The sequence below is a fragment of the Microtus pennsylvanicus genome, chromosome 15 (assembly GCF_037038515.1).
Source record: "Microtus pennsylvanicus isolate mMicPen1 chromosome 15, mMicPen1.hap1, whole genome shotgun sequence".
Lineage (NCBI taxonomy): Eukaryota > Metazoa > Chordata > Mammalia > Rodentia > Cricetidae > Microtus > Microtus pennsylvanicus.
Genome location: NC_134593.1, coordinates 73,240,863 through 73,257,054, shown reverse-complemented (window position 1 = coordinate 73,257,054; position 16,192 = coordinate 73,240,863). Strand labels below are relative to the sequence as shown.

At 37.8% G+C, this 16,192-nt stretch overlaps 1 long non-coding RNA gene across 2 annotated transcripts in view; it reads right to left on the bottom strand.

The window, feature by feature from the left end:
• LOC142835951 (uncharacterized) overlaps positions 1 to 15,702 on the bottom strand; it is a 40,014-nt gene extending 24,312 nt beyond the window's left edge. For both annotated transcript variants that reach the window (XR_012907964.1, XR_012907965.1), the window contains exon 1: positions 15,613 to 15,702. This is a non-coding gene — a long non-coding RNA (uncharacterized LOC142835951). The remainder of the gene's footprint in view (positions 1 to 15,612) is intronic.
• Between the last annotated feature and the right edge of the window lie 490 nt (positions 15,703 to 16,192).

Genomic DNA, 16,192 nt, shown 5'->3' with positions numbered 1-16,192 from the left:
TGAGAGCACCTGTTCAACCATAGGCCACATAAAGCAGAAAATTAGAAAGCAAATAGAAACCAAGCAAAATAACACCCATGCAACAAAGACAAACTGAGAGATGAGTACATAGATCCACAAATTCCTAAAACCCAGATACTTGGACACCAACATAAAAACACAATCAACAACAGCCAGAGCAATAAGTCACTACCAGATTCCAGGTATCCTACTGCTGCAAGCTCTGAATATTCCAATAGAGTTGAAGCACAATTAAGACAACTTTACGAAGATGACAGAAGTCCTTAAAGAAGTAAATGAATCCCTTTTTTAAAAAAGTAGAGAAAAGATAAATGCAGTATTGGAGAAAATTAATATATCCCTTAAAGAAAACCAAAAACAAACAAAGAAACAGTTGGCAGAAATGAAGCTGTTCAAGACCTTAAAATAGAAATAGGAGCAATTAAAAAATATGAACTGAAATAATTATGAAAATGAAAATCTAAATAATCAAATAAGATATTGAACAGAGAATTTCAGACTTTAAAGGCATGATCAAAGAAATGGACATATTGATCAAAGAAAATGTTAAACCAAAAATTTCCTGAAACATAACATCCAGGAAATCTGAAACACTAGAAAAATACCAACCCTAATAATAACAGGAAATGGAGAACTATCTCACCCCAAAAACACAGAAAAAAATTTCAAAAAAAATCATAGTCAAAATCTTTTCTAACTAAAATAATACAGGAGAACGCAGGCCACAGAATCAACTAAGCAGGGCTCTTAGGAGCTCACAGAGGCTGAAATAGCAATCATGGAGCCTGTAGGAGTTTGCCCCAATTCCTCTCTATATGTGTTATCATTTGTAGCATGCTATTTTTGTGCAACTCCTAACAGTGGGAGTGGGGAATGTCTCTGACTCTTTTGCCTGTTCTTGGAACCCCTTTTCTCCTACTAGATTGACCCATGCAGTCTTTGATATGTGCCTAGTCTAATTTCAATTTGCTATATATGGCTTTATTGATATCTCTTGTGTGTCTGCTCTATTCTGAAGGGAAATGAAGATTGAGTGGATCTGGTGGAGAAGGGAGTTGTGGAGAGGACTGAGAGAAATGGAGAACAGAAAAACTGCAGTTGGGATATATTATAAGAAAAGTGATATGTGATGTCCTTCTGTATAAGTGTTGCTTTTATTGGTTAATGAATAAAGCTGCTTTGGCAAGGCAGAATATAGCCAGGTTGGAAGAGATATATATAGAGAGTAGGCAGAATGTAAGAGAGGCCATGTAGCTGCCAAAGCAGAAAGACGCCCCAGAACCTTATCAGTAGGCCACAGCCTCGTGGTGACACAGAGATTAATAGACGTGGGTTAAGATGAAAGAGCAAGTTACTAAGAAGCCTGAGCTAGTAGGCCAAATAGTGCTGTAATTAATATAGTTTCTCTGTGATTCTTCAGGTCTGGGTGCCTGGGAAATGAATAAGCAGCCTGTGTTTACAAGAAGAATAAATTTTGAAAAGAGAGAGAAATGTGGACACAGTGAGGGAAGATTGGTTCATGGTAACACAAAAACTCAGTAGGGCAAACAACAAATCCTTTAGCTGTGCCTCAAACAGGTAGGGATTCATTTTCAAAGAGCTTAGATAGCACTATTCATGAAAAATTATATATATATATATCCTTATATATTTATTATATATATGTATATATCTACCTCCTATATGTAGTTCTCCATGGCAGATATCTCATAGCTTGGGTATTACAACATCCTATCATCTAAAAATACAACTCTGTCTTCATCTTCACAGCTTCATGCAGTAAAAAGTTTCACAGTCTCTTCAGTGGGTTTCTGACTCTGCCAAACACAGATGGACAAAACCATGTTCAACTGAAACTAAAGAGGAAGAATTTATGACTTTAAAATTTTGCTTCTTTCTTTTTTCCAGAAACAATACAACATGGGTCCCTCCACAACACACACAATTTGGCTTCTAAGTTGTTATGGATGCTACTATGCTTTGTTCAGAGTTCCAGCAGCTTCTGCATGAAGTTGCTTTCTCAGATTAGGAATCAGGTTGCCTATTCCTTTGAGGAATTGAAGACTTGGATAGATGAAATCTTTCCCTAAGTTACCTTCCTAGGCTTCAAACAATAAGAAGGGCCTTCTCTTTAATGGTTCTAAACTTCTTGAAATTTTGTCCTCTTTTTCATGACAGGACTGCCCTTTGAATCTTCCTAGTGTTGTTTTTCTCCACAAAACTGACTTTTTGTTTCTATCCACATCACTCATTTTTTCCACTGTAGACCTAAATAAATCATCAGGAATAAATACCCAACCGAATCAATGCTTTGTCTAAGAAATCTCCCAACTACTTTTTAAGTTGGCCTTACTCAACTTCTCAGGGAATGGAGAAAATTGGAATGATTTGGGAAGAAAATATTATACAAATGACCCATAGATAAATTTTTCATGAAATCTATTTCCCACTGAAATCCAATGAGCTCCACTGTGTGCATTACTTTCAACACCCCCATATTCCTAGTCCTACAGGAATAGTTAATTAAGCTCTGTACAGTTTTCTATGCCTTTTGCCACCTAAAGTTCTAATATCCTCCACAATCCTCCAAAAGACAACGTTCCCACATTCTACCCAGCAACAAAATCACTTTTGGTGTACCACATTTTGACCTAATTTATTCATTTCTTGCTGTGATTAAATTCCCTAAATAAAAGCATGTGAGGTAATAAACAGGTTTCTTTGACTGATATTTCCAGATCACAATCCACAACTGTGGAAGCTTAGGATAGAAATTCAAGTTACAAAATGAAGGCAAGAGACACTAAGGAAAAATATTTACTGGTTTTCGCTCTTGCTTAGTCACTCTCTTGTTCAGCTAGCCTACTTATCCCTCTCAGTCCCACTTTCTTAGGGTATTGAAACCATGAGTGGAAGAGAAGAGCCTTCCCACATGAATCATCAATCAACACAATTTTCCCATAGTTAGTAGCAATTTTGATCTGGGCAAAGCCTCAACTGATGTTCTCTCAAGATGACTCTAATCTACATCATGTTGACAGCTGAAGCTAATTAAGGTAGAGATGATAATATAGGAGAAGAAGATTTTTTAACACAAAATCAACATATTAACCATATCAAACATGAAGAACTGAAAAACACAGATAGGTCAAGAAATGAGAAAAAGTAAGCCTCTAAGATCAAGAGGAGAAAACTAAAACTGTTTCTCCACAGAAACTTACTAAACCAAGAAATGCTGACAGACCTATGAACACCTGATATTCAATAAAGGAGCTAAAAGTATACAATGGAAGAAAGAAATCATCTTCAACAAATGGTGCTGGCATAACTGGATGTCAACCTGTAGAAGAATGAAAATAGATCCATATGTATCACCATGCACAAAACTCAAGTCCAAATGGATTAAAGACCTCAATATCAGTCCAAACACACTGAACCTGATAGAAGAGAAAGTGGGAAGTACTCTACAACATATGGGCACAGGAGACCACTTCCTACGTATAACCCCAGGAGCACAGACATTAAGGACCTCATTGAATAAATGGGACCTCCTGAAACTGAGAATCTTCTGTAAAGCAAAGGACACTGTCAACCCACTGACTGTGAGAAGATCTTCACCAACCCTGCAACAGACAAAGGTCTGATCTCCAAAATATATAAAGAACTCAAGAAACCAGATGTTAAAATGCTACTTAACCCAATTAAAAAATAGGGTACTGAACTGAACAGAGAATTCTCAACAGAAGAAGTTCAAATGGCCAAAAGACAATTAAGGTCATACTCAACTTCCTTAGTGATCAGAAAACTGCAAATCAAAACAATTTTGAGATACCATCTTACACCTGTCAGAATGGCTAAAATCAAAAACACCGATAGCCTTTGCTGGAGAGGATATGCAGTAAAGGGTACACTCATCCATTGCTGGTGGGAATGCAAACTTGTGCAACCACTATGGAAAGCAGTGTGGTGTCTCAGGAAATTTGGGATCAACCTACCCAGCAATAACACTCTTGTAAATGGACAAATGAAAACATCAAATATTTATGTTGATCACAAATAATCAACACTGAGAAGGAAACATGTTTCAACAGTAAAGAGTACTCCTGGTCTGACTCAAGGAATTACATGGGGGGATCACAACTATTCATTATTCCAAGTTCAGCGTTTCTAGTTCCATCTTTTAATCAATATAAGGATCAGGCACTTACATGGTACATATCCATGTACAAGTAAATACTCTTATTAAAATAAAAATTCAAACCAAACAGAATAGGCAGGAAGAAGGTGATGCACCTGCAATCCAATGGCTCAGAAAGCACAACCAGTATCAATGTCATGAATACATGCCATCCTGGGAAACATAATGATACCCTCTGTCAAATTTTAAAATTCAAGATATGGGTGAAGCTCAGTACAACAGCATATGCTTGATAGGAACAAAAATCATCATAGAACAATATAAAAACAAAAAATCCAGGCCCACTTTTAATCCCAGTACTTGGGAATCAGGTTCAGGGGATCTCTGAGTTTGAAGCCAGCCTGGTATATAGAGCAACTTTCAGGACATCTAAGGCTACACAGACAAATCTTGTATTCAGAAATAAACAAACAAAAATGAAAACTGTAGGCTACCAAACTGTCTTAGCATCAAATAGCAGGTAATTCTACTGAATCTAATGTGATTTAGTGATAGAGTTTATAATGGTAGGGAAGTCATGACAGCAAAAGAAGAAAGCTGACCAATTAGTTTCAACCACAACATAGCAGGCACAAAGAACAGGGAATGGGTTGAGGCTATAGAAACTCATATCACGTGTCCAATGAGGAATTTCATCCAGAAAGGCTCATCCTCCTACTGGATTCACAAGCAATCAAATGAAAGTTGCCAAGAAAAGAGACATGTTCAAATACATCTTCCTATATGGGAGGTTTTTATTCAATCAATTACATCCTGACCTGGGTCACTATAGGCTCATGGTCACCAATGAAGAAAAATGCATTTAGGGTTACAGTTGGGAATCACTTTGCTTACGCCTTCCATAAGTTGAATGCTTATGTGAATGGAGTCTTACCCTTAGAGCACCTTGCTAGGCTTCCATTCCATAGCAAGGTCCTTCTCTATAATGGTGATAAAATCCTTGAAAATCCCAGCCTGTTCCAGTAATTGACTGCCATAAGAAACTGCCTTTTCATTTTCATTTATTTCTGCCCCACTTGTTTTTTTTCCACTGTAGTCTTGAATGAATCATCAGTAATGACCATCCACCACATTCAATATTCCATTTAAGAAATTAGCTCATATTTTTAAATTCTGCTTTACTAAATTTCCAGGTCACAGACAGAAAAAGACATATTTTGGAGCCAAAATATCACACAAATGACCTCTACCTTAATCAATTTCAACTGAAATTCTATGATTTCAATCTCCACTTTCTATCATTTCTCTTAACATTTCCATCTTTCTGATCCTACAAGAAAAGCTAATTAATTCTGTGTACTACTTTCTATTTTTTTGCCACCTAAAGTTTTGATATCTTCTATACTCTTCCAAGGGACATCATTCCCAGGTTCTGCCTAGCAACAATATTACTTTTGGTTTTCCATTTTTTGTTCTAACTTGCATTTATGTTGCTCTGATTAAATCTTTTAATGAAAAGCAGCTCAGGCAATGAGTGGGGGTATTTTGGCTTCATCATTTTGGGAGCCTAGGATAGAAAAGCAAGCTAATAGTTGAAGGCAAAAATACATGGACAAAGATTGTTTCCTGGCTTTCTCTCTTGCCTAGTCAGATTGGTGCCTTTTGTATCCCAAGCCTACTTTCTTAGAGATATTGCAACCCACAGTGGAGGAGCCATCACACATCAATCATCAATCAACACAATCTCTCCCAGATATAGTAGTTTATGGCTTTTATGAACAAAGCCACCATGAACACAGTTGAGCAAATGTCCTTGTGGTAGGATCTTTTGGGTATATGTTCAAGAGTGGTATACATTGGTCTTGAGGTAGATTGACTCCCAATTTCCTGAGGACTGCATATTAATTTCCACATTGGCTGTACAAGTTTGCACTTGCAACAGCAATGAATCCCCTTGCCAGCATTAGCTGTCACTTGTGTTATGGATCTTAACAGTTCTAAGACTTGTAAGATGAAATCTCAAAGTAGTTTTGATATTCATTTCCCTAATGGCTAAGGATGTTGAACATGTCTTCAGGTGTTTCTCAGTCACTTTAGATTCCTTTACTGAGAATTCTGTTTAGAGGTGTTCCCCATTATAATTGGATTATTTGGTTTGTTGTTGTCTAGTTTCTTGAGTTCTTTAATATCCTAGGTGAGGAAACACAGAATCACATAGATAAACATGGTATGTATTTACTTATGGGTGGATATTACCAGTTAAAGTATAATCACAGTAATCACAGTTAATCACAGTACACTCCATAGACACAGAAAGGCTAAGTAACAAGAACAGCTCTACGGGAGATGAATGCATCTCGTTGGTAAGAAGAAATAAAACAGATTTTATGGGTGCACTGGAGGCAGGTGGGGATGGGAACAGGAAGGATCAGGTGAGTGAAGAAAAGACAGGTGGGGAGAAGACAGGGAGAGATAACTGGAATAGGGGAACTTTTAACAGGGGATGTGGAAACAGTGTAGCAAAAACTTTCTGGAACCTATAAAGGTAACCCTAGTGAGGACTCCTAGTATGCAAGAGGAGGTTGAACTAGCCATCTTCTGTAACCACATAAGGCTACCAGTGGAACTGCGACACCAAGCCAACCACAAAACATTCAACCCACACTTGTACTACCTGCAAGATACGCTGGGGCACTGGTGACTCAGAACTTGCTTAGTGACCAATAGATGACTGGTCTAACTTGAAGCTCATACTGTGAGAGGAAGTCCATAACTGACACTGCCTACATGGCCAGGAGCTGGAACTTGAATTGCTCAGAGAACAAGGGTAGAACCAAATACAGTTGACCAAGAAAAAATATCAATGAAATGATTCATAACTATTTTCTGCTATTATCATAGATTGCTGTTTAGCTTAATTGTTATTAAAGAGGCTTCTTCCAGGGACTGATGCAAGCCCATGCAGAGATCCCTACAAACAAAAAGTAGGAAGGAGTATGGAGAGAACTACAACCAAATTCCCAAATATTATTCATAAACATTTGTTTACATTTAAAGGAGCCATGAAATAGAGATAATACTTTGCATTTGTATAGATTTTGACCTATTGATAAAAATTTAAGGTCAATTTTGTTATATATACATACATATATATATATATATATGTTCTTGTTTAAGGTATTATATTTGTGCAGCTCATTTAAAGATGCAATGTATAGTTAAGAAATACAAATTAGACCCCCCCCAAGCCTGCCCTGTTGTCTGCAAGGTCCTTGGCTCAGGAATAGTTTCCTGCTCCTGCACCAAGGCTACCCACCCAGAGGGGTGAGTGCCTGCCTATTAGGCAGGCCTGAAGGTCCTCTGCAAGGGAGCAAGGGCACTTTCATCTTGTGCTGCAGGGTCTCCTGTGTTCTACTCGACCCCGCCCTGCTTTCCACGTTAGCCCTTCTGTCCGTGGGTCTTTAGGCTACCAGGCTTCCTTGTTTCAGTGCTGAGGAGTTCCATCTGGATGGTGCTGAGGACTTCCATACAGACAGGAACAGTTTCTGCTTCTACACTGAGGAGATCCACCCAGAGATTCAGTCACAGCAAAGACTGAACCAAGACACCAGGCCTCTCCTGGCTCCATTTGAAGGACGTGATGGGCAGGCACCAATGCAAGAATTCTTCCAACAACCTGAAAGGCAACATGACATCACCAGAATCCAGGGATCGCAAAACAAGAAGAACTGAACACCCTACTCCAGAAGAAATAGAAGAAATCGACTTTAAATGGAACTATATGAAAATAATAGAGGACCTTAAACAGGAGGTGAAAAACTGCCCTAAAGAAATAGAGATGACAAACAAAAAGGTAGAGGAAATGAATAAATCTCTCCAAGATACCCAAGAAAAACAAGAGAAACAAGAAAAAGCAATCAAACAGGTAAGGGAAACGGTTCAAGACTTGAAGAATGAAATGGAGGTAATGAAGAAAACCAAACCAAGGAAGGCAGGAGATGGAAAATCTGGGTAAATGAACAGGAACTACTGAGACAAGTATTACCAACAGAATACAAGAGATAGAAGAAAGAATCTCAGACACTGATGATACCACAGAGAAAATAAATGCACTGATCAAAGAAAACAGCAAATCCAACAAATTCTCATCACAAAACATTCAGGAAATCTGGGTCACAATAAAATGACCAAATCAAATAATAATAGGGGTAGAAGAAGGAGAAGTACAGATTAACGGTCCAGAAAATATATTTAATAAAATTATAGAAGAAAACTTTCCCAACCTAAAGAAAGTTATTCCTATGAAGGTTCAAGAAGCATAGAGAAATAGACTGGATAAAAAAAATCTCCATATAAGAATTAAAACTCAAAACATACAGAATAAAGAAATAAAATAAAATAAAGAAATAAAATAAAATAAAGGTTCAAGAAGCATAGAGAAATAGACTGGATAAAAAAATCTCCATATAAGAATTAAAACTCAAAACATACAGAATAAAGAAAGAATATTAAGAGCTGCAAAGGAAAAAGGTCAAGTTACTTATAAAGGTAAACCTATTAGACTTACACCTGACTTCTCTATGGAAACCATGAAAGCCAGAAGGTCCTAGATAGATGTACTGCAGACACTAAGAGACCATGGATACAAGCCTAGACTATGTTCCTGTGACAAAAGTTCTTCCCAGACACACAGCTCATTGACATAAAAGCCTAGCCCAGGAACAGCTGCAGGCAGTTGAAGTAGTTTTGGGAAGACAGGCTCATCCTGTATTGGATATAGTGGCATTTCATTTATGTTGTAATATATAAAGCTTGCCTGAAGTTCAAAGAGTAAAACAGCCCCACTGGTCAGTCTTACTGACCAGGCAGTGGTAACACACACCTTTAATCCCAGTAGCCATACTTGCTGCTATAGAAACCAGTCCTAGAAAGGAATATAATATAATATAATATAATATAATATAATATAATATAATATCCCCAATTTCTCCAAGATTTTATTACTCATGTTCCAGTTGGACAGTCACAGCTTGGAAAGCTTAGAGAAAGCACTGCCATCATAAGGGGATGAAGAGGAGGGAGGGGTTCAGGCTCCGGTGGCAGCTGCTGGGGAACAGGAGGTGAGGTGGCAACACTCTGAGAAGCCCTTTCCTCATCATGGACTTAGAGAAGACGATCAGTCTAAGCCTCTACTGATTTAAGGCTTATTCCAGGAAACCCCAAACCTGCCTCTACCTATGCAGCCCACAGGCAGTGATGCATACACACAACAGAAAGGCCAGATGATGCCCGAGTAGGCAAGGGAGGCCAGGCAAGCATAGTGTTTTAATAAATGTGTCTTCTAGAGGCTTTCAACATACTCAAACCTATGGGACACTATGAAAGCAGTGCTAAGAGGAAAGTTCATAGCACTAAATACCCACTTAAAGAAAATGGAGAAAGCAAACATTGGAGACTTAACAGCCCACCTGAAAGCTCTAGAAAAAATAAAACAGACTTACCTAGGAGGAGTAGAAGACTGGAAATAATTAAACTGAGGGCTGAAATCAACAAAATAGAAACACAGAAAACAATCCAAAGAATCAATGAAACAAAAAGCTGGTTCTTGGAGAAAAAAATCAACAAGATTGATAAATCCCTATCCAAACTAGTTAAACGACAGAGAGAGAACATGCAAATTAAGATCAGAATGAAAAGAGGGACATAAACACAGACACAGAGGAAATTCAGAGAATCATTAGATCTTACTACAAAAGCCTGTATGCCACAAAATTGGAAAATGTAAAAGAAATGGACATTTTTTTAGATAAGTACCATATACCAAAGTTGAACCAGGACCAGGTGAACAATGTAAATAGACCAATAGTTGTGCAGAATTAGAAGCTGTTATCAAAAACCTCCCTACCAAAAAAAGCCCAGGTTCAGAGGGTTTCAATGCAGAATTCTACCAGAACTTCCAAGAAGACCTAATACCTATACTCCTTAATGTATTTCACAACGTAGAAACAGAAGAGTCATTGCCAAATTCCCTTTATGAAGCTACAGTTACCCTGATACCAAAACGACACAAAGACTCAACCAAGAAAGAGAATTACAGGCTAATCTCATTCATGAACATCGATGCAAAAATTCTCAATAAAATGCTGGCAAGCCGAATCCAAGAACACATTAGAAAAATTATCCATTATGATCAAATAGGCTTCATCCCAGGTATGCAGGACTGGTTTGACATATGAAAATCTATCACTGTAATCCGGCATATAAATAAACTGAAAGAAAAAGCCATATGATCATTTCATTAGATGGTGAAAAAGCATTTGACAAAATTCAACATCCGTTTATGATAAAGGTCTTGGAGAGATTAGGGATACAGTGGTCATACCAGTTAATTCCTTGGGCAACTGAGGAGAGTGAACCTGAAATGGCCCTATCCTATAGCCATACTGATGAATATCTTGCATATAACCATAGAACCTTCATCTGGTGATGGTTGGAGATAGAGACAGAGACTCACATTGGAGCACTGGACTGAGGTCCCAAGGTCAAAATGAGGAGGAGAAGGAGGAAGAACATGAGCAAGGAGTCAGGACTGCAAGGGGTGCACCCACACACTGTGTCAGTGGGGCTGATCTGTTGGGAGCTCACCAAGGCCAGCTGGACTGGGACTGAATAAGCATGGAATAAAACCGGACTCTCTGAACATGGCGGACAATGAGAGCTGATGAGAAGCCAAGGAAAATGGCACTGGGTTTTGATCCTACTGCATGAACTGGCTTTGTGGGAGCCTAGCCTGTGTGGATGCTCACCTTCCTAGACCTGGATTGAGGGGGGGGACCTTGGACTTCCCACAGGGTAGGGAACCCTGACTGCTCTTTGGACTGGAGAGGGGGAGGGGAGTGGGGGTAGGGAGAGAGGAGGGGAAGAAGGGGGAAGAGGGGGAGGGAAATGGGAGGTGGGGAGAAGGCAGAATTTTTTTCAATAAAATAAATAAAAAGAAATACAAATTAATAGATTGTCTTTTATAACAGTTAAACTTTTAGTCATGTTAGGCTTTCTAGAAGTACAGAGATATATTTCAGATGGGATAAGTATTCTTTAAATCTTTCAAAGACATACATAATATGGCATTTAAAATGTTTTAAAAACTTAGGACTTTTCATGACAGTGAGCCACATCTGCCTCTGGCAGCACATATTATTTCAGAGAGGTTGATGGGCATTAAAAAAACTCATTATGGAATTTGCCTTCAATGTGACTAGCCATTTGGGCAAGAAACTTCTGCTGGAATTGCTTCATGGTATGTTTTATAAACTGGACATTCAGGACCCACAGAAAAATGACTGCTAAAGTTGCCTAAAGAAGGTGAGAAAGTCATTCAAAGTTCCTGCTCCATGCAAGAGTCTGCCAGACATTCTGCAGGATCCACAAAAAAAGGTGACTAACAAACTGCCAATATAGGCAGAACTGTCTTTGAAATTTCCTGCTTCATGGAAAAGTCTGCCAGACACTATGGGCCTATAGGCTGGAGATGGATGTCCCACTGTTACAGAAGAACTTTGGGTGACTGTCCAGGCAGCAAGATGTCTTTGTCAATTCTAGAGTTTTAGAAGTTGCTTACAACGTACTTCCTGTTTACTTAGGTAGTAGTATATCCTTCTGGATTCTTTGATGGAGTTGAAGAAAGAGACAGTTTTATAATTATAAAAAAATAGATTAGACATAAAACCTTAGACTCAAAAAGATGGAATAGATGATATAGTATTTTTCTTAACTTGCCAAGTGTAAAGGGACTAAATATTGTAACTCTAATTCTTGCTGGATAATGGTTTCCTTATATGTAATCTTGCTATGTCAAAATCGAAACCTTCCTTTTTATTTAGACAGAAAATAGGAGGTGATGTGCGATTCCTCCTGTACGCTATGAAGATGTTTTATTACCATTGGTTAATAAAGAAGCTACTTTGGGCTTAAAGCTTCACAGAATAGAACAAGTGGAAATTCCAAGCAGAGATAAAGGAGAAAAGAAGACAGAGTCAGGGAGATGCCACGTAGCTGCCAAAGGAGAAAGATGCTGGATGGAACCTTACTGGTAGGCCACAGTCATGTGATGACACAAAGATTAATAGAAATAGGTTAATTTTAGATGTAAGAGTTACTTAATAAAAAGCCTAAGCTATTGGCTAAGCAGTCTTGTGATTAAAATAATTTTTTATAATTATTGCAAGCCTAGGCATCTGTATACACCAGGATATAATAAAATTTGCAAGCTATACAGTGTACACAAGATTAATGTTTAAATTGAATTGTCATGTTAAACTTTCATGATTCCTTGACTACTAAGGGATCATACAAAGAAACACAAATCAGCCTGAACGTTTCACTATCTGAGGGAATTCAACTGGAACTGGGAGGTATATTGTGACCCAGGAACCATGGGCTTACTTTAACCTGAAAAACCTATGACACAGGTCTCTCAAGGAAGTTAGGTCAAGCCAACTCCATGGTTCCCTGCAGAGCTTACAAGCCACAAAAATTTTATGACTTTGACCTCCACTCTCTGCCATTACTCTCAACATTTCCATCTTCTAGGTCCCAAAAGAACAGCTGATTAGGCTTTTTGTTCAGTTTTATGATATCTGTAGCATTCTTATAACAGTCAACATTCCAAAGTCTTTTGCAGCACTTGAGTCCCATTTTTGTTCCAACTTTCTTCTCTGTTGCTGCTATTACATTATCTAATCAAAAGCAACTCAGGTAATGAGTAAGTTTATTTGGTTGTTAACCCTATTTCACAATTCTTAATTATGGGAGCTTAAAGCGGATACTCAAGCTAAAAATAATAGCTAAAGGCAAAACATGTGGAACCATTATTTTCTGGCTTTCTCTCTTGTTTTGTCACTGTCTTGTGCTTAGCTAGCTCTTCTATCTATCCCAGAGCTGCTTGCTCAGGGATATTGCCAACACAGTGGAAAAACCTTCCCATATCAATCAAAACCAACACAATCTCTCTCAGACAATTTAATCAGACATTCTGATCTAGGAATACCCTAATTGGTGTTTTCTCAGATCACTCTAAGCTATGTCATGCTGATAGCTGAGGCTAATTAAGAGAAAAAGACAATATTATACAAAAATATTTTAAAGCTCTAAAGGCAATGTACTAATAGCATCAGTCACTTGACCAGCAAAAACACAAACATGAAGATAGATATGCCAGAAAATGGAAAATGGCAAACATATAAGATAAAGAAGAAAAAACTAGTACTGTCTCTCCACAGAAACTTCCCAAACCAATAAAAACTCAAGGAACTAATAACATGAGAAATTTTTTGAATACAAAGTTAGTGAGACCATTATTTTCCAGAAATGAAGAATATTCTTAAATAACAATTAATAAAATCAATAACATAGATGACAAAGACACAAAGACATATTGTGCTCCTTTAAATAAAAACTACAAGATTTTAACCAAAATCAAACTCTAAGAAATCACTGACCAGCACTCATCCTATAGACTTCAGTTCTCTCTCCTTTAACAATAACAAAAAATGGCTTGGGTGAGGAGGGATGTTCCACCAAAATTGGAGAGATTCCCTTGAAACCTTCTCATGTCTTAACTTCATAGAAAACAGTTTTGATTACTAAGAGGATCTCATTATCTTATAGTAAGGAATAGGATGTCTCCTAGGGTCACTTAGACACCATTTGTATCCCATGATTGACAATTGCCTGTAAGTCTGCAATCAGAGTGAGGAAATGAAAACATTTTTAAACAAAATGCAAGATAACAGATTTTTTAAAGAATCAGTGTACACCTAAAGCAACTTGTTTTACTTTAATTGCTTTATAAGTCAAAAGTACTTTTGAAAACAAGTTTATTGCTATTTTTTGCATATATTTTACATGAGTTAGAATATCTTCCATATGTATGCAGGTGACATACAAAAAAGAAGGGTTCAGATGCTTTGGATCTGAAATGGAAGAGTTATGAGCCTAACAACTTGAGTTAGGTATCTGAACATAGGTCATCTCCAAAATGAGTATGTGATGAGCCATCTGCCAACATCCATAATGACTTTTATCAAATAAACCAAAAGTCTCTCAGATTAACAATAATAGCAACAAAACCAAAATAAATAAAGAAGTAAATAAATGACCCTTGGAAACATGATGCATCAAAATTAAGATGATGTGTGTGGTAAATTTGCATGATAAATACATTAAAATGACAATGCAAAACAACTTATAACAGGAAAACTGATTACAAAGTTATATTCATAGTGAAAACACCCAGAGTAATCAGTGGGATTATGAAAAAATAGTACACAAATTGACATAATATGAATTCTTGCTGGGTTGTGGTGATGCACACTTTAATCTCAGCACACGGGAGGCAGAGACACGTGAATCTTTGTGAGTTCAAAGTCAGATGGTCTACAGAGCAAGTTCCAGAACAGGCTCCAAAGCTACAGAGAAACCCTGTCTTGGGGGGGAAAAGCAACAACAATCAAGAATGTGTACAATATTTGAGAAAGAATAAAGGAGATGGAGAGAAAAAGAAGAGAGAATAGGCAGAAAAATATCATTAACTATTAATAAAAAGACCAAAGAAAACTTAGAAGACATGTGATCTTAAAAAATGTTACTCACCTACCTATGATTCTATGTGTAGAGAAATTAAATAAATAAATAAAGACTTCACAATTTTCACAAAACTACCTCAAAATGACCCATAAACTCTTCTTTCTGACCCTACAGCTACTGGTATTTGTTCCAAACAGTGAGGCCCCATGCTCTAGAGACCTCTCCTTCGGTCTTGTTATGTTTTCAGGTAAACCCAGTCTCACTGATGCCCAATACCAAAGCAATATAGTATAATTTCTGCTTCCTGTCACATGGATTATGGCACAAGATATAGATTCTGCCCTATCTACCTGCCCAACACCATACACACCTAAGAAACCTCTGCAGCTCAGAAACTCTTTTTGTCACCTGGAACTAAATATCACTGAATGACATCATTGTGGCTAGTAGTATCAGACAAATTAGAAGCATTTTAATCATGTATTGCTAAAAGACAGTCAACATCACCATAGTTCCACCAGCTTTTAAATTATTTGAAACATTTATAAGACAAACTTGAAAGTAGAATGTAATATTCAGAACTTCTAGAAATAAAACTATAAGTTTTCAAATCTGTCTTCCCACTGCACACCAAAAGCATGACTCTGTGTGTACACTGGACAGTGATATTACAAGTATAATATTCTACCTTGCCGGGGCTGCAGAGTGTCCCTCTTCCCAGGAAATCCATATACAGGGAGGCACAGAGGACAACGACCACTGCCCAGGTCATTACATAGGGCAACAGAACCACAGCCTGGCTCATGGTCCATCCAAATCCCAGCAGAAATGACAGTTCAACAGACCTTCTCTGAACACCCTATACTCACCATGGCATAGCTTGTGGTATTCCTAGGGCTGGAGAGATGGCTCAGTGGTTAAGAGCACTGACTGCTTTTCCAGAGGTCCTGAGTTCAATTCCCAGCAACCACATGGTGGCTCACAACCATCTGTAATGAGATCTGGTGCCCTCTTCTGACATGTGGGCATACATGGAGGCAGATTTTTGTATGCAAAATAAAAATAAATAAATCTTTAAAAAACAAAATAGTATAGTTAAAAAAACTCACTTCAATAAAAGTAGAAAAGAATCCTGAAAAGAACCTGCAAGAAACCTGCCACTATTATACCTGATTGCTAAGACTTTCAAGAATCTCTCCTTGGCTAGGGCCATTCATCTTGGCCTCAGAATATTGTCAGCTCCCCTACTGGGTGATCAAAGATCAAATGACTCAGATAGCACAGTACTTCCTGTTCTGTCCTTCCAGCCCAGTAGTCAGGGCCCTAGATAGAAAGTTAGTAATTTAGTAGATAATCCTCCACTTTCAAAGAGCATATCCTGTTCCTCATCCAAAGCACAGGGTCTTTTGTGTGCACATCCTATTACACACTCAATGTGCACTGCAGCCA